The sequence below is a fragment of the Agelaius tricolor genome, unplaced genomic scaffold, assembly GCF_023055355.1.
Source record: "Agelaius tricolor isolate 1412-34295 unplaced genomic scaffold, bAgeTri1.0.p SCAF_18, whole genome shotgun sequence".
Lineage (NCBI taxonomy): Eukaryota > Metazoa > Chordata > Aves > Passeriformes > Icteridae > Agelaius > Agelaius tricolor.
Window position 1 is genome coordinate 2,142,809 of NW_027269278.1, and position 25,115 is coordinate 2,167,923.

At 54.3% G+C, this 25,115-nt stretch overlaps 1 long non-coding RNA gene across 1 annotated transcript; it reads right to left on the minus strand.

The window, feature by feature from the left end:
• Positions 1-21,739: 21,739 nt before the first annotated feature.
• Positions 21,740-24,685, minus strand: LOC139597905 (uncharacterized). The gene is made up of 3 exons (XR_011681776.1): positions 24,448-24,685; positions 24,274-24,339; positions 21,740-21,927 (listed from the first exon to the last, which is right to left on the minus strand). It is a non-coding gene; the product is annotated as an uncharacterized lncRNA (long non-coding RNA).
• Positions 24,686-25,115: the final 430 nt, after the last annotated feature.

Below are 25,115 nucleotides of genomic sequence, written 5' to 3' on the forward strand. Positions count from 1 at the left end.
TCCTAATGATTGCATAACCTATTTTGGAGGGGTAATTTTTATATCAGCGTGAGCTGCTGGTCTTTAATCTTTCATTAATTTCATTCATAGCCTTCTCTTAATTTGCCAATCAAGCTTTATATTTGAATTAAAAGCTCGGGGACTTGGACGTGTCAAGTCAACCAAACGATTTCAAAATTGGGATTTAGGAATTTCGACAGTTCCTTAATTACTGCAAACATGAAGTGCATTCACGGCTGCCTTTCCCTCTCCATGATCCTCCTGATCATTCCCTTCTACCCACCACTTCAGCTCCTGTTTTTTCCAGGAATAGGGGAAGCAAAAGATGGTTTTATGGAAGGGAAAACATGGAAATTGGGCTGGGAAATAAAGGCCTGGTTTGCACCACATGTTCTGCAGGTCCCATCTCATTAGGGCAGCTCTAACTGGTGGAATTAATTATCATCTGGTGGAATTATTCACTATCCAGGCTTGTCCTTGCCGGGACAGGAACCTGGGGTGGGACCAATCCCTTCTGCCACTCCTGCAGTGGGAGAACAGAAGAAATGGCCTCAGAAAGGGGAGATTTGGAGCAGATTAGGAAAAAAAGTTCATTTTTAGGGTGGCCAGGCACTGGAATAGGGTGCCCAAGGAATGAGGAATCCCCATCCCTGGAGGGGTTCAGGATGTATCTGGATGTGGTGCTGGGTGATGGTTTTGGGGTTTTTAGGGGTTCTGTGGCAGTGCTGGGTGATGGTTCTGGGGTTTAGGGGTTGCAGGGCCAATACTGAGTCCTGGTTTTGTGGTTTTGGGGTTCCAGGGGCTGTGCTGGGTGATGGTTCTGGGGTTTAGGGTGGCAGAGGCAGTGCTGGGTGCTGGCTTAGGGGTTCCAAGGCAGTGCTGGGTGGGTGGTTGGACTGGATGGCCTTGAAGGTCTCTTCCAGCCTTGGTGGTTCTGTGATTCCCTCATGGTGTGGCTGCTGAACTGACTCCTGTTTGTTTCTCCCCTGCTATTTTCCATCATGAGATGGGATTTTGGGAAAAAATTCCTCCCTGGGAGGGTGGGCAGGCCCTGGCACAGGGTGCCCAGAGCAGCTGGGGCTGCCCCTGGATCCCTGGCAGTGCCCAAGGCCAGGCTGGACACTGGGGCTGGAGCAGCCTGGGACAGTGGGAGGTGTCCCTGCCATGGGGGGGTGGCACTGGAGGGGCTCTGGGGTCCCTCCCAACCCAACCCAACCCAACCCCCTCTGGGATTCTCTGCACACCAGCCCAGCCTGGGCCATATTTGCCAGATTTCCAGCCCAAGGCAGGGTCGGGGCAGGGTGTGGGATCAGGAGCAGGGAGATCCCATTATCACCCAGGCAGGAACACCCTGGGCACAGCCAGGTCACTCCAGCCATGCATCTTCCTCCTGTGCTGCTCCTAATGCCACCATCAGGTGACATCTGTGCCCAAGTGCTGCTCCTGGACAGGAAAACCATCAATATCAACATTCCTGCCGTGTTTGCAGAGCTGGACACTCCATCCTGTCCCACCCATAGGCACCGCCTGCTTCTCCAGGGAATATATCCCTCATATTTGTGATTTATGGACAGCACTGGGTACTCCAGAGGGTAGAGCAGGGAGCAGGGGCAGGAATGCTGCCTCACCTGGAGCTGGGGGGCCTTGGGATGCTGCTAAATCCCAAAAGGATCCTTCCCCTCTTGTGCTCAGCCTTTTCTTTCTCACATTGGCCACAACAACTGGAGAGCCCCAAGACCCTGCAGCTCAAGCTGGGAATTAATCTCACCAAAAAAGCCATTTTATTTCCTGCTGGAGGAGAACTGGGGCCCTGAAAGTCCAGGAACCTGTGGCATCCAAAGCCTTTGCTCCTCACAGGCTTCCCTGAGGCAGGACACACCTCAGGCAGGACTGAGGGACAGTGGCACAGCAGAGTTGGGGCACAGGAGCCCAACTTTGCCCATCCTGCCAGGAACCCCAGGTTGAACCCTTGGCATCAATCCCAAATCCCAGTGCTGCAATGAGTCCCAAAGAGAGCCCAGGAGAGGGCAGGGATTGAGGGTGGAGCAGACACTCAGCTGGGGATGGAATTTCGCTCTGGAATTGATGAAATCAGCACTGCACCTTGAGAAATTCAAACATTTCCCTGCCCGGGGTGTGCTGAGCAACAGCTGGGACCCCAACCCAGCTGGGCTCTGTCTCCATCTCCTCATCCCAAAACCTGGGAGCCTCCCAAAGCAGCAGTGCCAGACACTGCCCTCGAGTCTGTTGAAGATTGCAATACAAGATGTTTTCCATTGCCATCTGTAGGGCAGATTACCTTGGTCAAGTGGGCAGTTTGCCTGATCTCTCTCTTTGAGTGACCACATTCACACCTCCCTGGGAGGGGACATTGCTGATAACAGCCATGGAATGTCCCTGCATGGCTGATAAGAACTACAGCATCCCATTGGGAGATGGGAGCCCAGGGGGAGGAGCCAAGCATTCCTACCTGGATATAATCCAGAGGTTTGGAGACACCAGCACGGCTTCTGCACTGGATTCCCCAGAGGAACAGCAGCTGCCTCTCCTTCCACTGGATCTTCAGAGGCAGAATCCATCCTTCTCTACAGGATCCCTGCTCCAGCAGAGCCACCCCTGACACTGCAGGAGGGCTGAGCCACAATTCCAATGGTTCTGCTGCCAGCACCCTGACCCACAGGGTGTCAGGCTGGGTTCTGACTCTGGCAGTGTTGTTCTCATGTACTGCATTGTTTATTTTATCCTTTTATTTTTTTTTCCTTCCCTATTAAAGAACTGTTATTTCCTGCTCCCATATTTTTTGCCTGAGAGCCCCTTAATTTAAAATTTATAGCAATTCAGAGGGGTGGGGAGGGTTTATATTCTCCATTTCAGGGGAGGCTCCTGCCTTCCTTAGCAGGCACCTGGCTCTCCAAACCAAGACAGAGCCACATTTCAGCATCCCTGAGGGGAGCTCCCCACCTGAGCCAGGCAGAGGGAGGCTCCCAAATCCCTGGCTGTGTGCAGGAGGGCTGGGAAGGCAGACAGGAACACTCTGCAGGTGCCTCTGCTTGGCACACACGGAGCCACAGCCGTGGCGCTCCCCTCCTTTCATCTTCGGGGTGTAAATGTTGCAGTTCTGGCAGCAGCCTGAGGGCAAATTGTTTGGGAAAGTTTGAGCAAAGCAGGTTCAGCTGCTTCAAAGTAGGAAGTGGCTGACAAAAATACATAATTGCCTTCTTAAGAAAATAAAAAGCAACTTTTTTTGGCAGATTGGCAAGTACACACTTCCTACGCGCTCTCCCTTCTACCCAAAACATGATTCCAGCCTTATTTTTATTTCAGGAATGATGAATTATGAAAGGGCTCTCCCCTCCCTCTTCCTCTGCCTTTTTCTCTCTGACTCCTCTCCCTCCCCTCTCCTAGCCCGAGCTTTGTTTGTTTATAACCTCCACACGCAGACCTGGCTCTCATTTGCTTTATCCACACGTTGCAGGGCCCCCAGGACAAGGATTGCTTTCCTGCTGCCGTGGCTTTATGAATAAATCCTTCCCCAGAGCCAATCCCCCTGTGGAGCCACGGCTGAGGGATGTGTTGGATAAATCCCAGTGCCCCAGTCCCGGGGGAGAGGAGGCTGAGGGCACCCAGAGCCCAGAGGGAGCTGCCACAGCCCCCCCAGCCCATGGGATGGCTCACCTGGAGTTCTGGCTGATTCCTGGCTGCTGGGATATTGGGAGCTCCCAGGGCTGCTCCATCTCAGTCCTCAGGGACTGAGCACTGCAAAGGGCAGCCTAAAGCCACGGGGAGAGTCCCCCTCTTGCCAGGGGCAGAATCCCCCTCCTTTGTGGGGCTTTGCAGAGGCTCCATCACCAGGGAGGAGCTGTGGGTGGGAGAGGCAATGGCCAGGAAAAGGCTGATCCTGGCTCCACTCCTTGCTGGAATTTGCTTCAGTCCCATGGGACTGGCAGGGCTGAGAGGCAGCAGAAGGGACCTGGAAAAGTGTCCCTTGGACCTTCTGGAATCAGGGAGGGAGAAGGAAAGGGTGTCCAGGTGCACAGGGATCCCCCAGCCCTCCTCCCACTGAGTGTCCCACTGGTGGCTGTGCCCCTGCCAAGCTCCAGGGTGGCCTTGAGAGATGCAGGCAGAGTGTGGGGAGTGCTGAGAGATCCCCCTGGGACCCTGGGGCCTGAACACCCCGCTGGGGACTGGCAGAGCACCTGGGCCTGGAGCTGGGAGTGCCATGGGAACATCCCCATCCCCAGACACCCCGAGGGGTTCTTGTGTCCTGCACATCCCCACAGCCTTTTGGGATGGGAAACTCTCCAACTGTTGTGTTTGCCCTGCTAGGAGAAAGAAAAGAGCAAAGAACTGCCCCAAACCTCATCCTTCCAGGAAAAACTGTCCCTGCCACTCTTCATTTCAGGAGAGAGGCAGGAAACCCCAGATTTCCACCCCTCCCTTCCCTCTGTCCCATCACTGATGTGCAGCAGCTGCTCCCTCCCTTGGTTTGTCCCCTCTGGTCACCCTCAGGCACCTGGTGCTGCTGAGATCCAGGGTTCTGCTCCAAAACCATCCCACAGCATCTGCTGAGTGCATCCCCCGGGCACAGGCTGCTCCTGCCCTGCCTCTGCAGCCACCCCGGGCACTGGGGCTGTGCCAGGGCCAGCAGGGGCCACTGTCCTCACTGTCCTGGGCTGCAGGGCCCAGCTGTGCCCAGGGCTGTGCCAGCTGCTGCTGCCCTAATGCCTCAGGTTTCAGCTTTTCTGTTTTTCAGATTCTGTGCTGCTTTAGTGTGTGGGGCTGAGCTTCATATCAGGGCATGGTGAGCTCTGTGCACAGAGCAGGGAGACAAAACAATTCCTGCTCCAGCTGGGGACCAAGGACAAATGATCCAAATCTCAGCCCAAGAGCACAAACAACGTGGGCTGGAGAGAGAAAAACAAGCAGGGTGGGACTGCATGGGCTAAAGCTGGAATGGGACAATGAACTGCAAGATGCAAATGGAGCAGAACTGATCAAAGTGAGAGACCCTGTGACAGGTCATGCATTTTGTGACCATTTTGGTTCATCTTGGGTGCAGCCCTGGCTGGGCTCTTGTGCTGCCACGTGGCAGGAGTGGTGGCACTGCCAGGGGGGACCTGCACACAGCCAGAGGTGGGGCAGCTCCCAAGGATCCCACAGAGAAGCAGCAGGAGCAGAATCAGCCCTGGCAGCCCCAGGGCTTCTCCTGCTGCCTGGTGGGCCCTGGTTCTCAGCACACTCCTCCAGTGCCTGCCTGCCTGGGGCTGCCACCACCAGCACGGTGCCAGGCACTGTCCCTGCAGCTTCCTGTCCCTGGCTGTGTCCCCTCAGGACATCTGGGGCCTGGCACAGACAGAAGTCACCAGGTGCTGTTGGTCCTGGGGGATGAGAGGTCCCCAGCCCTGACAGAGGGAGTGGTGGCATCCAACACAGCATTGTGGAAACGGGGATCCCTTCCCAAGGGAGGCTCCTGCTGTGCTCAGGGTCTGCCTACATTTCCTGCTCCTGCACCCTGTGTTCCTTTAACATGGACAGGGAGCCAGGGAGCAGGGATGGGATTGTGGGCAGCTCCACTCCCCCCAAAACCAGGTTCCTGCCTGTTTTCTCTCCCTCCAGCGGGATGAGTGTCTTGGTTTGAAAGATGGAGGTGTGAATTCTGTTCCCATCTGTCAGAGCTGGGGCAGTTCTCTGCTGTCCATGGGCAGTTTGTTCTTTCTCTCTCCCCCAGCCAATCCTCCCTGCAGGAGATCTCTGCTGTCCATGGCCACTGAGTGTCCCTGCAGGGCTGATCCAATTCCAGCATCCCATGGGGAGATGCTGCATTGCCCAGGGCAGGAGCCAAGCATTCCTACCTGGATCCAATGTGAGCCTGGCACAGCCCAGCAGCCTTTGCCCAGTGCATTGCCAGAGGAGCAGCTTCTGCTGCCCTGCATGGCCAGAGGGAGCCCAGGCCCATCTGCAGCAGCCCTGGAGCTGCAGAGGAAAACTCCCCCCTTGTGCAGGATCCCTGCTCCAGCAGAGCCACAGCTGGCACTGCAGGAGGGCTGAGCCCCCATGGGATGGGGCTGTGCCACCCCCTGACACACAGGGGACAGGGCATGGTCTGACTCTGGCAGGGGTTTGGTTTTTGTTTGTGCTATTGCATTTGTACTTTTAGTTTTCCTAGTAAAGAACTGTTATTCCTATTCCCATCTCTTTGCCTGAGAGCCCCTTAATTTCAAAATGATAACAATTCATAGGGAGGGGGTTTGCATTTTCCATTTCAGGGAAGGCTCCTGCCTTCCTTAGCAGACACCTGACTGTTCAAACCCAGACAATGAGGCACAAAATTCCTCTCCCTGGAGGACTGGGAGAACAAATCCCCGGCCCCAAAGCTGAGCCCAGCCACATTTGCCCATTCCAGCCCTGCAAGCTGCAGGTGCAGACAGAGCTTCCCAGGTTTGCAGCATCCATCCCTGCAGTGCCTCTGGCAGAGCAGGCAGCTCCTGAATATTTGATTTGGTTATTAGCCCACGACATTGTCCATCTGAGGGAGGCAGGAGTGCTGATCCAGGCAGGGAATGCTGATTCCTGACCTGGCTGCTCTCACTGCTGGGGATGGTGGCTTCCCCTGGCATGTTCTGCTCTGCTGCATTCCCAGATTCCCTGTTTTCCTCATGTGTACATCCCATAATTTGTCCCATATGGCCAGGCATGGTGTGTCCATGTGTTGTAGAGCAGGGACATCTGCTCTGAGCATGGCAGGGCCAGGAGCAACAACCTGAGTGCCACAAACCTGCTGTGGGGACAGACACCAACAGGAAGGTGCAGGAACCATCCCAGAACCTCCACCCAAACCTCTCCTGGCCAAATTCTGGGAGACTGGAGCCATCTGCACCTGGGCTGTGAGCAAACACTCCCAGTGGGGGAGGATCCTGGCCTTTTCCAGGGTGTAAAATCCAATCCCCTGGGCACTGCCAGGGATCCAGGGGCAGCCCCAGCTGCTCTGGGCACCCTGTGCCAGGGCCTGCCCACCCTCCCAGGGAACAATTCCCAATTCCCAATATCCCATCCATCCCTGCCCTCTGGCACTGGGAGCCATTCCCTGTGTCCTGTCCCTCCATCCCTTGTCCCCAGTCTCTCTCCAGGTTTCCTGGGGCTCCTTCAGGCCCTGCAAGGCCACCCTGAGGTCCCCCCAAAGCTTCTCCTGTGCAGGTGAACAATGGCAGCTGTGCCAGCCTTTCCTCCCAGCAGAGCTGCTCCATCCCTCTGCTCATCCTGGAGCCTCCTCTGGCCTGGCTCCAGCAGCTCCAGCTCCTGCCTGTGCTGGGCCAGGGCTGGGGCAGCTCTGCAGGTGGGAAATCACCTGAGCACAGGGACACAGGGGCAGAATCAGCCCTGGGCTCAGGGGGTTTCTTGCTTTGATTCCCAGCTGGATCTTTCCAACTTGGTTTTTTCCCTGGCCACAGATTTGCCTGCTGTAGTCAGAATTCCAGAACAGCCCCAGAATGGGATGGCAGAGAAGTGGCAGCAGCATCCAGCTCATCACAACTGGGAGCTGGCAGAGGTGGGGTGGGGAGCCAGGCTGGGTGGAAGAGGCAGGACAGGCAGGATGCAATCTCAGGGGTACAACAACCCCTCCCCTGGCTCCAAGCATTCCAGAGGCAGGCAGAGCTGCTGGATGGGGCACAGCTGTTGGGAAGCAGAGGTACCTCTGTGCTGCCAGGGCCAGGATGCTCCAGAACATCCCAACATCCCAGCTGAGCCCAGCCCCTGCTGCCGCTGCCGAGCGAGGCTGTGCCCGGGGTTCATCACTATGGAAATCACATTCCCTTTAGCTGCCTTCCAGGATAATCAGTATTAAAGGGAAACTATTTTCTAGTTCATTAGAGGAAAGCTGTGTCCCTGTGGCTGCTGCTGCCGGCACCTCCTTCCCCTTCGGAGAAACGAGCTCCCAACACAGACACATCCACACTCCAGGTGTCACTGGGGAAAGGGCCCTGTCCCCAGGGCTGCCTCCTCCTGCTGGCCTGCCATCCTCCAGGAGGCTTTGGGGAACCCCTTCCCTTGGATCATCCCCACCAGCCCTCACCCCACAGCCTCTGGACTCCTTCCCTCCTTTCCTTGCAGGTATCCCCAGCTCTGAGCCCCTGTTCTGGGTTATCCATGGATTCTCTGCTGCTTGGGACCATCCCTGAGAGCTGGGGTCTCCTCATGCCAACACCTCTGCCAGAGCCTTCTCCTCTCAGCAGGATGCTCTGAGGTTCCCTCCGGGCTGGGACCGTGCTTCCCATGTCCCAGACAAAAATCAGAATGTGGATTAGGCCTGATTCCCTTCCAGGGACATCTCCAGGGACTTCCCACATCAATTCCTTCCTTCCTTCCTTCCTTCCTTCCTTCCTTCCTTCCTTCCTTCCTTCCTTCCTTCCTGGAATCCTTCCTGGAATCCTTCCTGGGATCCTTCCTGGAATCCTTCCTTCCTTCCTGGAATTCTTCCTTCCTGGAATCCTTCCTTCCCTTTCTCTCTCTCTCTCCCTGGCCAGGCAGCCATTCCTAATGGATCTGCAGTGAAACCATTCCCAAAAAAGCCACTCCTAACCCTGCTCCCATGCCCTCTTGTCCCTGCCCTCTGTGCTGAGCTGGAATGGTTTCCCTGTCCCTGGGATTCCCCAGGCCTGGCTCCATGGACAGTGAGGGGCTGGAGGCTCCTGTGGGATGCCTGGCACGGAGATTTGGGATCCTGTGGATGGCACAGGGCTGGGATGCAGCTGCAGGGTTGGGACACCGTGGCTGCCTCCCAGATCCCACAAATCCCAGCTGTTTCCTGCAGCACTGGGGTCTCAGCTGGGGTTGTGCTCTTGGAGCTGGGCAATGATCCTGAGGGAATTCAGCCCCGTTCCCTGGGGGTGACTGGCCTGGCCCCACACAGGGAGAGCCCAGCCTGCCCTCTCCCATGGAATCTCCAGCACTCCAGCCCAGTAAAAGTTTAGGGAAAAGGCCCTAACTCAGCTTCCCAGGAGCTCCTGAGTGTTCATGGCAGTCCCAGTTCTGGGGTCACCCCATGGCAGAGGCAGCTGCATTTCCTCCTGTGCTGGGATTCTCCATCCACCCTGCGCTTGAGCGAGGATCTGTTATCATCCTCTGCTGGAATTGGTTTGGGAGGGGACCCTCAGACCCTTTTTTGACCCCAAATGGTGAAAATTCCCAGGGTTTGCTGGTAGTTCAGTCCATCAGTCACTCTCTGTTGTTATGGGGAAGTGGAAAACCAACCTGAAATTCCCAAGTCTGTGGGCACTGCTGAGGTGTCTTCATGTCACATCCTTTTGCTGCACAGGGGAGATTTCCTGGGAGCCAGAGGGAAGATTCAGAGGGAGGAAGGAAGGATTCCAGGAAGGATTCCAGGAAGGAAGGAAGGGATTTTCAGTCCTTCTGGTGGAATCCCAGTGGGAAGAGGCAAGGAAAAACCTGGGCATGGAGCAGAAAAAGATGGATGTGTGTGGTGTGGCAACCCCTGCATGCACCAGGAATGGCCTCAGAGCAAGGAAGGGATTGTGGAGGTGCTGTCCACAGGAAGGTGGAGCTCTGTCAGGATAAAAGAGAGATTGGAGAGAGCTGAAGTGAACATCCAGGAAAAAAAAAGCCAATTCTGTGGGAAGTAGCACCAAATCCCCACCCCTGGCAGCTCCTTCCCAGCAGTTCCAAGCAGGGAAAGGCTCCAGCCAGGGCCAGGATGAACTCCAGTCCTGCAGGGCTGCCAAGGCTTGGCCTTTCTGAGCTTTCTCCTCTCTGGCTCGTGGCTGTGGCCAGGGGATTGCTTGGCACAGAGGCCAGGCCTGGCAGATGATCCCATAATCAGCGGGATAAGCCAGGCCCAAAGCCCTGCTCCCACTTGGCCTCATAATTGCTTTTGTTCCCAGCCCCCAGGGCAGAGCCAGGCTTGGTGCTGTGGTGCCCTTTTCAGGGATGGAGCCTGAACTGGCAGGCAGGCTGTGCAGGTGTGGCTGGGCTCAGAAGGGTTCATCCCCCTCCCTGAAGCAGCCGGGATGGCTCCGGGGGTACCGGGAGAAGCTTGGAGCCCGTCCTGGTGAACGGCAGCCTCTGCTCCCAGGGACACAAACTCTGCTGCCAATCAAAGAGAAGGGGGTTTTTCCCAGCTGTTCCCAGGTTTTTTCAGCCCAGAGGTGTTTTGGGATGTGCAGTCTCAGGAAGGGGTGGAGGTGAGGGAGGATGGGACAAAGCTGTTGCAGTCTGAGCCCGGGGATGGAGCTGGAGTGACCCTGCTGGTGGCACTGGGGCTGTCACTGCACACACAGAGCCACCTCTGACCTGCCCTGGGTGCTGCCACAGCGAGGGCAGGAATGCTCTGCTCCATGGAGGTGCTCAGCCATGCCCAGATCGTGGGTCAGGCCTAAAGAATCCCAGGATTGCTGAGGTGGGAAAAGCCCTCCAGGATCCTCAAGTTCCAACCCCCACCCTGTCCCCAGCCCAGAGCACTCAGTGCCACCTCCAGCCCTTCCTGGGCACCTCCAGGGATGGGGACTCCAAACCCCCCTGGGCAGCCCCTCCCAATCCCTGAGCCCCCTTTCCATGGGGAAATTCCTCCTGGTGCCCACCCTGAGCCTGCCCTGGCCCAGCCTGAGGCCGTTCCCTCTGCTCCTGTCCCTGTTCCCTGGAGCACAGCCCGGCCCCCCCGGCTGTGCCCTCCTGGCAGGAGCTGGGCAGAGCCACAAGGGCCCCCTGAGCCTCCTTTGCTCCAGGCTGAGCCCCTGCCCAGCTCCCTCAGCCTCTCCTGGGGCTCCAGCCCCTTCCCAGCTCCGTTCCCTGCCCTGGACACGCTCCAGCCCCTCCAGGGCTCTCTGGCCATGAGGGCCCAGACCAGGACACAGCCCTCGAGGTCCCCCAGCAGTGCCAGCACAGGGGACAGGCACCAAACGGGTCCAGAAGGAACTTGCAAGAGGAGAAGAAGAGCGGCCTGGAGCCCTCTCAGCAGGCAGAGCTGAAATCCCCTGGGATTGGGATAAAGAGCTGGAGAAGGTGGAAAACAGAGCCCAAGGCAGCTCAGGAGCAGCTCCTGCACTGACAGCAGCGGGGCTGGGAGCACTTGAGGGCTGAATGCTCCTCGGGAAGAGGGGACTCATTTTGAAATTCCATTGAAGGAAAGTGAGGAGTGCTCCACTCGACATCCAAACGCTGCTCCTGAGAGGGAGCTGAGATGGGAGCACTGGAACAAGGTGAATCCATCAAGGAGTTTGCAGCTCATCGAGGGCTGAAGAGGCAATTTTGTAATTAGGGGTGAGAGCTGTGATTTGATTGTGATCTGGAGCAGAAATTGGGGCTGGGGCTGCCAGGGAGGCGCTGGGTGAACCCTCTCCAGTGCAATTACCCTGTGCCAGCCCAAGGAAACAACTCTGGCTGCCCTGGAGGGTACAGAGGACTGGCATGGCTTGGGCATGGCAGAGAATTCCAAGTGGCACAAGAGGGATGGGAGACAGGAAAAACCCCAGGCAGCGATGGGCAGGGCAGGAATGCAGAGAATGGACAAACCCTCAGCACATCCCCTGGCCTTGCTTGTGCCTCCTGGAGAGGAGAGGGGACAGAAGGCCAGGAGCTGTCAGGAGTTTTCAGGAGAGAAGGAAAGGACAGGACTGCTGAGAGGGATGAGACCATCCAGGTGAAAGCACAGAGGGAATAAATGGGTATGTGCTGGATCTGATGTTTAAAAAGGTGGTGCCAAGGTTGAGGTCACCTGTGAGCAACAGGAGCTCTGCAAGCCCACCCAGACCTCGCTCTGGTGGCACTGTCTCCACCCAGGATTGTCCTCTGGGTCCCAAAGCATTCCCTGCACCATGGGAGAGGCTGCAGAGAAGTTCTGTGCCCTTGAGTGACGGCTGCCCAGCCATCTCCAGCACAGCTTAATTTGATAAGAACCCTGAGCCACTTTAAACACTTCAATCATGGCACCTCTTAATCATCTCCTTGCCGAACAAAATAATCCCACTTTGCTTAATCTCTTCTCCTGTGGAAATCCTGTCACTCCTTTATTGTCTAAATGACTTTACAGGGCTCTGTCTCCAACACAAAAATATCTGACTTCCCAGGAAGCCACAAAAACAGGACATTGCTCGCTGAGGGGTCTGAGCAGCTCCCTGGGCACCTCAGGGGGCACCTTGGGGAGGGACAAAACCTTCCCTGCACCCATGGAGTCACCTGGATCCAGTGAGACCCTCAGTGATGCTCATGCTGGAATGCATCTCCTGCATCCTCAGTGTCCCAGGCATGTGGGATGGGGATGGTTGGAAATAATTTGGGAAGCTGATTTGGGTTTGGTTTGGGGTTTTTGTGGTGCTGGGCCTGCAGACCAGAGGGACCAGCAATGACAAGATGGGACATCCCTGCTGTACAGAGGGACAGGAGCCCAGGGGTGCTGCAGATCCCAATAAAACCACATTTCCATGGAGATCTTCCCACCAGGGCCCAGCAAATCCAGTTTCTCCCCTGTCTGACCCAGGAAATGCCCTGCACAGCTGACGTTGGCACTTGGATTCCTGCCCTCGGAGAAGCTGAGGCAGAAGATTCCAAATCAAGGATTGTCAGGATGTCCTGGCTGCACTCCCGATTTTTCTCTGCAGCTGTGACAGACAACAATGGAATTATAAATTAAAAACCAATCAATATGAGATTTTTCCTCATCTGCTTTGTCACCAGGATGCAGGATTGGAGGAAGAGCAGCAAATACCTCCCCAGGAACTCATGGGAGCTGACACAGGTGTTGTTCCATCACAATCCAGACAAGATTTTTGCCTGGAGAAGGGATAGAGGTGAATCCACCCGCAGGAAATCTGTAACTGTGAGCCTGTACCAACTCTGCAGAACTAAAACCTTTGTTTTTTTAGGAATTTAAAAGGTGCTAGGAATGCTGCTGGCTGCTCCACTCCCACCTAAGCAACAAGCAAGGAAAGGCAGCTGCTGGTTTTTTGCTGGATCCAGTCTCACAATTCCTTGTGCTGAAAGGAAACAAAACACAAAGTGTCTGGGTTCAGGGAAGCCCTGAAGGAAAGGCAGCAGGAAATGCTGGGTGGGAAGTGCTGTCGCCAGGCTGGGATGGAGCAGCTGATATCCCCCACCTCAAACCCCTCAGGGTGGACAATTCTCTGTCCCTGGTGTGGCGTTGTCACTGTCAGGTCTTTGTGCCACCACTGAGGCCAAGCTCCAATAATGAATGGTGCCTTTCAGTGGGGTTCATTGATTTGGGAGTTTCATAGCCCTGATGGATGTTTGGAACAGCCGCAGGCGCTGCAGGCTGGCTGGGAGGCTGTGATTCCATGTGGATTTCTTTTCTTGGCACTGCAGAGTGGGGGTGGATTGTGTGCCCCAGCTCCCAGCCTCACACACCCCAGTCCACAGGCAGGAAGGGAAAACATCCATTTTCCATCTCAGACACGAGTGGATGCCCAGCTGGGTTCTTTGGGAGGGTGAGGGATGGATCTCCCTGGGTCCCACCACTGCAGGTGATGCATTCCCACTCCTCAGCCAAGAGGTTCTCCAGCAAAGGGGAATTCAATTAAAATATCACCAAAATTATGGCTTCATCCTGATGGTGACGGGGTTATCAGGGCACAGCTGGGGTGGTCAGACCATTGATGGTGATGTCAGAGCACTGGTGGGGTGGTCAGGCAACAGGTGGGATGGTCACATCATGGATGGGGCAGTCAGACCATGGATGGGGTTGGTCAGACCATGGATGGGGTTGTTACACCATGGATGGGGTGGTCAGACCATGGATGGGGGTGGTCAGACCATGGATGGGGTTGGTCAGACCATGGATGGGTTGGTCAGACCATGGATGGGGTGGTCAGACCATGGATGGGGTGGTCAGGCCATGGATGGGTTGGTCACACCATGGATGGGTTGGTCAGACCATGGATGGGGTTGGTCACACCATGGATGGGGTTGGTCACACCATGGATGGGGTTGGTCAGACCATGGATGGGGTTGGTCACACCATGGATGGGGTTGTTACACCATGGATGGGGTGGTTACACCATGGATGGGGTGCTCAGACCATGGATGGGGTGGTCAGACCATGGATGGGGTTGTTACACCATGGATGGGGTTGGTCAGACCATGGATGGGGTGGTCAGACCATGGATGGGGTGGTCAGACCATGGATGGGGTTGGTCAGACCATGGATGGGGTGGTCAGACCATGGATGGGGTTGTTACACCATGGATGGGGTGCTCAGACCATGGATGGGGTGGTCAGACCATGGATGGGGTGGTTACACCATGGATGGGGTTGGTCAGACCATGGATGGGGTGGTCAGACCATGGATGGGGTGGTCAGACCATGGATAGGGTTGTTACACCATGGATGGGGTGCTCAGACCATGGATGGGGTGGTCAGACCATGGATGGGGTGGTCAGACCATGGATGGGGTGGTCAGACCATGGATAGGGTTGTTACACCATGGATGGGGTGGTCACACCATGGATGGGGTTGGTCACAACATGGATGGGGTTGGTCAGACCATGGATGGGGTTGGTCAGACCATGAATGGGGTTGGTCACACCATGGGATGGGGTTGGTCAGACCATGGATGGGGTTGTTACACCATGGATGGGGTGGTCAGGCCCCCGGTGGGGTCATCAGACACCAGGAGAACCCCAAGCAAAGTGTGGAGGACCCCGGGCTGAGCCAGGCCCAGGGCAGAGGGTTCCTGGCAGGTTCTCCAGGAGCTGGAGGAGGATTCTCCCCTCTCCAGAGCGTTGGTGGCTCCTGCCCAGTGTCCTGCTGGGCCACCAGGGCTGGTGGCCACCGAGGGTCAGCCCTGAGCAGTGCCCGGCGCAGGGACTGAAGCGAGGACACACCGTCCTCCCTCTGTGCTCTCACTTATTTACTTTTCTGCTTGAAAATGAATATTTGATAACTTTGCCGGGACCAAGGCCTCTGTTTGGGGCCCTGCTGATTTATTTATCCACCCATTTATTCTGCTGCAGCGCTGCTGCAGGGCAGGGAGTGTCCCGAGGGCTGAGACACCAGCATGGGCACAGATGTCCCGCCTGGGGGCTGCCAGGGCATCCCTGAGCTCCCTCTGCTCTCAGAGGGGACAAGCAAAGCAGCTGCCAACAGCTGGGCAAGGCCTGACAGGGCAAGTGAAGAAGATGTAGATGTAGATTCAGGAGCTCTGAATCTACAATGAGGAGTGAAAGAGAACAGAGAGAGAAATTGTGGAAAAATTAGTGGGAAGTAGGAGTAAAATGATGAAAATTTTCCAAGGAGATGGGGCAGGGAGAAGAGCTCCAGGACAGGAAGAAGCCTCTCAGGATATGGAGAAGATATGGAGAAGCCCTCTAGGACATGGAGAATCCTCCCAGGACATGAAGAAACCTTCCAAGACATGGAGGAGCCTCCCAGGACATGGAGAAGCCTCCCAGGATATGGAGAATCCTCCAGGACATGGAGAAGCCCTCCAGGACATGGAGAATCCTCCCAGGACATGGAGGAGCCTCTAGGACACGGACAATCCTCCCAGGACATGGAGAAGACCTCTAGGACATGGAGAAGCCTTCCAAGACATGGAGGAGCCTCCCAGGACATGGAGAATCCTCCAGGACATGGACAATCCTCCCAGGACAGGGAGAAGCCCTCCAGGACATAGAGAAGACCTCTAGGATCCTCCCAGGACATGGAGAATCCTCCAGGACAGACAGGGAGCTGCTGCCTAGGACACAGCAGGCAGGAGAGAGAAGGTGGCTCAGGAGGGGGAAGGGGGCTCTGGTGGCTCTGATCAAGTGCCCTGGAGGGAAGCAATTTCTCCTGAATTTCCATCTTTTGTTCGCCAGCTGAATACCCCCTGATTTCTTTGGAGAGGGAATCGTTCTCCTGCTCCTCGGGCTGAGCACATCTTTGCTATTCATGGCTCTCATGGCTCTCCTCAGGAGCGTTCCCAGTGATTGGAGAGGGGAGGATGAGCGATGCATGCCAAGCAGCAGGGACCACATCGGGAGCGTGGTTCCTGACCTACAATCCTCGGTGATTAGGCAGATGAAAGGCTCAGGATGCCAAAGCTCTCCACCTCTCTCGTGTTTCTCTGCATCCCGCGGTTGGCAGTCCCAAAACCAGGGTGGTCTCACAAGCAGCAGCTCAGAACTGGGCTGCAGGTCGGCTTTGGGGCTGGGATTGGGCTGGGGAAGGGGGTTTTAGAGGCAGAGAGTTCTAAAATCATGGAATGGTTTGGGTTGGAAGGGAACTTCAAGTTTCCACTGTCCCAGGCTGCTCCAAGCCCTGTCCAACCTTTCCTTGGTTATTTCCAGGGATCCAGGGCAAGCGACAGCTTCTCTGGGCACCCTGTTCTTCCCTCCCAGGGAAGAACCTTCCCAAAATCCCATCTAAACCTATTCCCTTTCAGTTTAAAGCCATTCCCCCTGTCCACACCCTTGGAAAATCTCCCTCTCTTCTGCCCTGTGGTAGGGCATGGACAGGGACACAGCTGATTCCTTGGAATTAATGAGAAAAAACTGTAACAGTAAGGAAAAGAGGCCATGCTGGGAGCCAGAGTGCCTTTGTGTGGGACAGCATTCCTGCAGGAAGTGCCTCTGCAACGCCACAATTACCCCGCTGTAACTTTTTGCCTCTCATTACTTGGGCTCTGTGATCACTTGGGGTTTTGTCACAGCAATGCCTGAAAGGAGATTTAGGGAGGCTCTTTCAGCAGCTCTGGGCAGCAGCAAATCCCCATTGTCCTCAATTGGACACGTCCCCGGGAAGGAGGGAATTCATCCTGCCCAAACGTGCAGCATTTCCCTTTGGAATACAGAGCAGGCTCCTGACCTTGCACAATCAAAGGGATTTATGATTAATGGCACCTCCAGTAACGAACCTGGCATTGTGCATGGGATATCTCAGCTGTCTCGTGCCCTCGCTGCAGAATAATGCAGAGACTTCAAAGTTCCTGTAGCACAAACTCCTGAAAATTGGGCTGGAATTGAAGTTAAGAATAAAATAAAATAAAATAAGTAATGGTCATTTTCTTTAGCTGCTCTTCGCTATTAAGATGTTTCCTTTGTCTGGCACTGTTTTTACTGGGCCATATCCACAAAAAGCTGCACTTCCAGGAAAATGAGGGATGTTGATGTTGTTAAGGGGCTGTAGGAAGTGAAGCTGCCTTGGCAGAATGCTCTGTTCATCAGGTATGGCTCAAACAGGAGAGCAGCAGAATTCCCAGGATTTCATGGGCTTGGAGAGGGCCTTGGGTAGGGAAAACAACAGGTTTGGAGTGGTGGTACTGCCCTGTTCCTGGGAATGTTGATAAATCCAACATCTGAGGCTGCCCAGGGGAAGGGCAAAGTCTCCGCACAAGCAAAAATCATCTTAAAAGTTGTTAAATTGTTAAACAATTGTACCCTAATCTGCAACCAGAGACTAAGTAACCAATTAATTACATTTCAATGGAGTGTTTTAATTGATTATTGCATGGTGGGGCTGCAGCTGGGGAGTGTTTGGGTGACAACAACACATGGCCTTAATATTTTTAATTGGAATTATTCCTGGAATGCACTCTCAGCTCTGACTGTACTCGGGCGTGTTTCCATGTAATGTTCCTTTTTTCTCAGAGAAAGGTCCTTCCAATGCTCAGTGCCATCATCATCATCACTGCAGCTGGGATGGTTTTCAGACAGGGAAGAATTTTCCTGAGGAGTGGCAGGAGGAAGCCAGGACAGCACATCCCTGCTGCATCAGTGCATGAGAACCAAACGTTTGGGGTGCATTTCAACCAAAAAGAGAATTATTTGGTTGTGTATTGTTGATATCATTATCTCTAACAGCAGAGAGGGAATTCAAAATATCAGGAGTCAAAACAGCAGCAAAGCTCTGCTCAGGTTTTGGAGTTCTGTGGAATTCCTTGCAGGATAGCAAGGGGTTGCTTAAAAATGGGAATGATTTCCCTCATGTGGGGTCTCTTGTCCCCTCCCAACTTCCAGACTGTAATTCCATATTGGAGAGGAAGGGGTTGCTTTAAAATGGGAATGATTTCCCTCCCGTGGGGTCTCTTTTGCCCTCACAATTTCCAGGATGTGCCTCAGGTCCTACAGGCACAGAATCCAGGATTTGCCCTTGTTCAACTCCACACCTTTGGTGAATCCCAGCCCTCTGGTTTATCCAGGTCACCTTGCAGGGCCTCTCTGCCCTCCAGGGAGCCAACAGCTCCTCCCAATTTAGTTCCCAAACTTCCTCATTATCCTTTTGAGTCCTGCATCCGAGTGGTTTATGAGGATGTTGGGCCTAAATGGATTTAATTGTGGATTAAAACCTCTCCTACTGTGTGACAGTGTTCACAGGGGTTCTTGGATGAGGGAAGAGATGAGGATCTGACTCCATGTTTCACAAGGCTTGATTTATTATTTTATGATATATATTATATTATTCCGTGTTGTCCCCTCCACCCTTGTGTGACACAGGTGACATTCCTGTGCTGGCTCTGGGATCCCTCCCTGCCTCCCAGCTCCCTGGGATGGGGCAGGTGCTGATTTTGGGGATACCCCAGATGTGCTAAAATGGTGCTGATTTGTGTGGCCATCCTGTGCCACCCCTGGGAGTCACTGGGCATTGCATTTATTCCTCGATTCTGATTTATTCCATGCCTTTTACCTGGGAATTTTAGGGCTCCAGTCTCTTGATTTTCAGGGAATTCCCAGAGTCCCAGGCTGGTTTGTGTGGGAAGGGACCTTAAAGCCCATCCAGCCCTACCTGCCATGGGCAGGGACACCTCCCACCATCCCAGGCTGCTCCCACCTGGCCTTGGACACCTCCAGGGATGGGCATTTCCTGCTTTTCCTTCACCCAGCCCTTGGGTTAATCTGGTCTCATCCAAGGCTGGGCTTTTATTCCAGTGACAACCACACAGATGTCCTGAGGTCTTGGATCTGCTCATCCAGGGCCATCACCTCTGACATTCCCACGTTCCTCTTCTGCCATTCCCTTCACAGCCCAGAATTCCCACTCAATCACCAGATTCCAGTCCCCACATTTCCTACTAAAATATTCACTTTTGGGAATGATTTTGTGGAGGGATTCCCACCATCCCCACAGGATTTCCCTGGGTTTTATCAGCAGCTGGCAGGGCACAGGGATGATCACTGGCCATCCATGCCATCCCAAACTCCTCTGCATTTCCTGCTGCCTTCCAGGCCGTGCCTGCAGTGCCCAGGTTCCTGTTCCTGCACATTTGGGAATGTCACAGCTGGGGGAAGTGGCACCCAAGGCAGCTGGGAGGGCACTAAAGGCTCCTGAATGTCGTGGTTGAGATGGAGACAATGCAAAGCAACACACTCCATTTGCACAAGGCTTCAGACCTGTTTTTATTATAGTCTGCATGCTTTTTATACATTCTTACAGACCTCATGAATTTATACTTTACTCACATGTAAAGTATAAATTTGTCATGAGGGACAAACAAAGTGCTCATTGGAACAGGCAGTTGCAGGTTTCTCTTATTTATGCTTTATTTCTTGGTTTGTGTGTCAACAGCCTTGGTAGGAAATTCTTTCAGAGGTTGTCGTGGTTTGAACAGCCAGGTGTCTGCTAGGGAAGGCAGGAACCTCCCCTGAAATAAAAAAATGCAAACCCCCTCCCTCAGAATTGTTATCATTTTGAAATTAAGGGGCTCAAAGCCAACATTTTCCAAAGCCAAGGTGAGCTGGGGCACAGAATGAAGAGCATTGCAGCAAAACTGGGGGGTATAAATCACTCAGAGCCACACAGTTCTGCCAACCCGAGTCTCCAGACTGGAGAAACTCTGTGTGAGGGATACCTGACACCAAAATGAAACCCCCAGAATGTCCCCAGGGAGGGAAGTCCCCATCCTACCCCCTCTGAGCTGTGTGAGACACACAGAAAGGGATTTCCCTCCATTCCCACATGGATGAAGGGCACTGAGCCCATAACTTGTGTTCAGATGGGAGCAAATCTTCCAGCTCTTGTGTCGAGATGGAGTCAGCACATCCCCAGGTAAGCACTTCCAGGAGTTAATTACCTTTCCTCTGAAACACTGGTGGCTTAACTGCCATTGGAATTATTCTTCTTCAGCTCCACCTGTCAGCCACGAGTCCTGGCTTTGTCTGCTGGATTAAAGGACCCTCTGCTATCAAAAATCTCCTCCCTGGAAGTACTTAGAGCCCATGATCAAGTCACCTCTCAAGTTGCTCTCTGATGAGCTAAATAGATTGAAGTCATTAAGCCTATCATCACCCAGCAGGTCTGCCAGACCTTTTCTCAGTCTTCCAGCTCTTCTCTGAGCTCCCTCTAATTTTTTTTTAATCCATGATAAAAGTGTGGATGCCAGGATTTGATACAATAGCCAGTAATGCTCTCCCTGCACTGTTCCATCCTAATAGCCCCTCAAAATATAGGACTGTCACATGAATTAAAAATTGCACTCGTGTCCTGCTTATCTGGCTCCCTAAGCCCCCATCTGCTCCCCCCTGGATTTGCTGAAACGTTCCCAAATCTCCTCATGTGGGTGACATCTTCTGTTGCCAGAGCTCCAGTGTTGTCCCTTTGTTCCTGAAAGGCACATGGATGGTTCATATCCCACCTACAAACCAGGTCAGGACCTGGCTCATGGAACAGGCATTTCCTCCCACTGGTTCACATCTGGATATGAATCATGGAATATCCTGAGCTGAAGGGACCCAAAAGGATCACCCAGTCCAGCCCCTGTCCCTGCCCAGACCCCCCAGCAATCCCCCCTGTGCATCCCTGGTGTCCAAAGGCTCCTGGAGCTCTGGCAGCCTCGGAGCCGTGCCCATTCCCTGGGCAGCCTGGGCAGTGCCCAGCACCCTCTGGGGGAGGAACCTTTCCCTGGTGTCCATCCCAAAGCTCCCCTGCAGCCGTTCCCTCCTTCCCTGAGCTCTGCCCTGGGCTCCTCTCTGCAGCTGCACCAGCCCAGTGCCCTCAGCCCTCCTCGGGTGGCTCCTGCAGAGCCTTCCCCAGCCCCGGCCCCTCCTTTGGGCCCTCTGGAACAGCTTTGGGGCTCTGATGTTGTGGCACCCGAAGTGCCCCAGCCCTGGAGGTGAGGCTGCCCCAGCCCAGAGCAGAGCAGGACCATCCCTCCCTTTTCCCTGGTGTCCCCAGGACAAGGATGTCCCTCTTGGCTCCCTGTCCCTGTTGACTCAGACCCAGCTTGTCATGGATCAGATTCCCTCCCACAGCTGTTTTCCAGCCTCTCATTCCCAGTCTGTCCCTACATCCAGGGGTGCCTCAGGTCCTACAGGCACAGAATCCAGGATTTGCCCTTGTTCAACTCCACACCTTTGGTGAATCCCAGCCCTCTGGTTTATCCAGGTCTCCTTGCAGGGCCTCTCTGCCCTCCAGGGAGCCAACAGCTCCTCCCAATTTAATTCCCAAACTTCCTCATTATCCCTTTGAGTCCTGCATCCAAGTGGTTTATGAGGATGTTGGGCCTCAATGGATTTAATTGTGGATTAAAACCTCTCCTACTGTGTGACCGTGTTCACAGGGGTTCTTGGATGAGGGAAGAGATGAGGATCTGACTCCATGTTTCAGAAGGCTGATTTATTATTTTATGATATCTATTATATTAAAACTATACTAAAAGAACAGAAGAAAAGGTTTCATCAAGAAGGCTGGCTAAGAATAGAATAGCAAAGAATGATAACAAAGGTTTGTGGCTCGGGCTCTGTGTCCAAGCCAGCTGGGCTGTGATTGGCCATTAATTAGAAACAACCACATGAGCCCAATCCCAGATGCACCTGTTGCATTCCACAGCAGCAGATAACCATTGGTTACATTTTGTTCCTGAGGCCTCTCAGCTTCTCAGGAGGAAAAATCCCAAGGAAAGGATTTTCCATAAAAGATGTCTGTGACACTACTGCACTGAGTTTGTTCTCGGTGTTGGGGCACCTTCCTCCTCAATCCCAGGAAGTTCATCTGTGGGAATCAGCAGGAAAATTCAGCCAGCCCCTCTGCTGGAGTCCCCCTGTCCTGGGAGAGCTGCTGGTCTATCCCAGGGTGGGGATTGAGCTCAGATTAAATGGGCCCAACACGAACTCATCCAACCTCACCCCACAGCCCTGAGCACCACCAAAACATTCCAAGGGGAACAAGCTGTTCCCAAGAGTTTTCCAGCTGCTCCATTTCCCTCCCAGCAAGGCACCATGTAGGACACACACCCAGTGCATGAAATCTCCTCTCCTGGCCCTGTCTGAGGCCACCAGCCCGGCCCAGGGTCACTGATGGGGTCCCCTGTGCTCCTCAGGTGTCCTGTCCAGCTCCAGGTGTCCCAGTGCCACGTCCAGAGGGGCTGGAGCACCTTGGGCTCCACCAGGCTGGGATGGATGGGAATGTGGTGCTCCAGGGATCCCCAGCAGGGCTGGCAGTCAGGATGTGCAGGTCCCAGCCCCCTTCCAGCCCTTCCCATTCCCTACCAGGCATCTCCTGCCCTTCAGGAGTGCTCTGCCTCTTCCCTGGAGCTCAGCTGTGCAAAAGGTTTTACTGTGACTTCTGTGAGCCAGAGAGAAGTTTGATAAGAGATCCATGTTCACCCCTAGCTTAGGCTGGAAATAGGGGAACTCTGTTCCTATCTGATGGAGCAGTTCTCTGCTGTCCATGGGCAGTTTGTTCTTTCTCTCTCCCCCAGCCAATCCTCCCTGCAGGAGATCTCTGCTGTCCATGGCCACTGAGTGTCCCTGCAGGGCTGATCCAATCCCATCATCCCATGGGGAGATGCTGCATTGCCCAGGGCAGGAGCCAAGCATTCCTACCTGGATCCAATGTGAGCCTGGCACAGCCCAGCAGCCTTTGCCCAGTGCATTGCCAGAGGAGCAGCTTCTGCTGCCCTGCATGGCCAGAGGGAGCCCAGGCCCATCTGCAGCAGCCCTGGAGCTGCAGAGGAAAACTCCCCCCTTGTGCAGGATCCCTGCTCCAGCAGAGCCACAGCTGGCACTGCAGGAGGGCTGAGCCCCCATGGGATGGGGCTGTGCCACCCCCCTGACACACAGGGGACAGGGCATGCTCTGACTCTGGCAGGGTTGGTTTGTATTACTTAATTCTTAAATTTTTATTTTCTTCCCTAGTAAAGAACTGTTATTCCTATTCCCATCTCTTTGCCTGAGAGCGCCTTAATTTCAAAATTAGAATAATTCCAGGGAGGGGGTTTGCATTTTCCATTTCAGGGGAGGCTCCTGCCCTCCTTAGCAGACACCTGGCTGTTCAAACCCAGACAAGGAACCCCTCTGAAAAGCAGGAATATTTATTTTCCAAACAGATCCTTCCAGGTGCAGCTGCCCTGCTGTGCTATTCCTGGAAATGAATCCCTTGGGAATGCCAGTGATCACCACATGAGATGTTGGGCACCGAGGGCAGGGCTTCCTATGGAGCAAATCCCACTTTCCTGGCTGGTTATCCCTGAGAAACACATCCAAGAGGAAAACTGTCCCTTGGCTGGAGCCTTGTGGAAGCCTTGTAGGGCTGAGATTGCCCTGGGCTGATGACAGCAGTGTCACCAGTGGTGGGGGAACACCAGCAGGAACAGGCAGAGCCTTTGGGACAGCCAGAGGAGATCCAGCAGGATTCCCACACCATCACCATCGCTCCCTGGGGCTCTTCCATGTCACAGCCTGGGATCACCAGGGTGACACCTGGGCTGTGTTGGTGCCCTCAGAGCTGATGCCAGAGGGGGCAGAGCTGTGTTCTTCCATCCTTTGGCCATATTCCTTATCTTATTGTCATATTCCTTATCTTATTGTCATATCCCTTATCTTTCAGCCATATTCCTCCTCCTTTGGCCATATTCCTTACCCTTTCACCATATTCTTCATCCTTTGGCCTTATTCCTTATCTTTTTTGCATAGTCCTCTTTTTTTTTTAAGCTATATTCCTCATCCTTTGGTCATATTCCTTATCTTTTTGGGATATTCCTTATCTTGGGGCATATTCCTCACCTTCTGGCCACACAGGACACCACGAGGAGCTGCTCAGTTTTTGGGAGCTCAGCAGCTCCTCAATGTCCCTCCTGCCACATTGCAGGGTGCTGCTGCTGCAGGGTGCACATTCCCAAGGTGCTGCTCAAACCCCTGCCCTGGGAGGGCAGGAGCAACACCCAGCAATTCCTCATCCTCAAAATCCAAATGGGGGCATGGCAAAACAGGGGGTAAAAATGGGAGAATGGGAGCAAATTTAGTGCCCTGCTTTTGTTTTTTATGTTTTCCTGAGCTTCCTGGTGCCCCCAAATCCCAGAGACCACAGGCAGCCAGGCCAGAAGGAAGAAAACCTCACCTGGGTGAAGCTGGAGATTGCTGGTGCATGGCAGCTCCTCAGGCACTCATCCCTTCTTGTGTTTTCCTGGAAAAAACAGGAATATTTTAAGTGAGACAAGGAAAAAGCTGTTGTGAGACAAATCCCAGTTTTGCTGGATGAAGAGGAGGCTCCCCAGCTGAATTGTTCGCCCACCAGCAGCCCCACAGAGCAAATCCTGGCAGGAAGGGGTTTGCAGACAGCTCTGCCTCCACTGAGCTGCTCCCCAAGGCAAAAACAACAACAGAATTTCTCCAGGGCAGGGGGCTGAGGCAGAGAATTTATTTCTGTGGTGTTCTCTGCAGGGATCCCACTCCTGCCCAGAATAATCCAAAGCTGCATCCGAGTTTTGGTGCAACAGAGGAGAGCCTGGCTGAGCTGGGATCAGGGCTGGGAATACACGAGGCTGTGCTGGGAGAGGCAATCAAGGAAGCTGGAAAAATCCTGTCTTTGCTGCTGCTTCCAGGGCAACACAACAGCCTTGGCTGGTTTGTGCTCAGGGGGAATGGGTTGGTGCAGGAGGCTGCATTTAACCCTTGGAATCCTGGAATGGCTTGGGGTGGAAGGGGCTTGAAAGATAATTTTGTTTTACCCCCTGCCATGGCAGGGACACCTCCCACTGTCCCAGGCTGCTCCAGCCCCAGTGTCCAGCCTGGCCTTGGGCACTGCCAGGGATCCAGAGTGGGCACCCTGTGCCAGGGCCTGCCCACCCTCCCAGGGAACAGTTCCCAATTCCCAATATCCCATCCATCCCTGCCCTCCGGCACTGGGAGCCATTCCCTGTGTCCTGTCCCTCCATCCCTTGTCCCCAGTCTCTCTCCAGG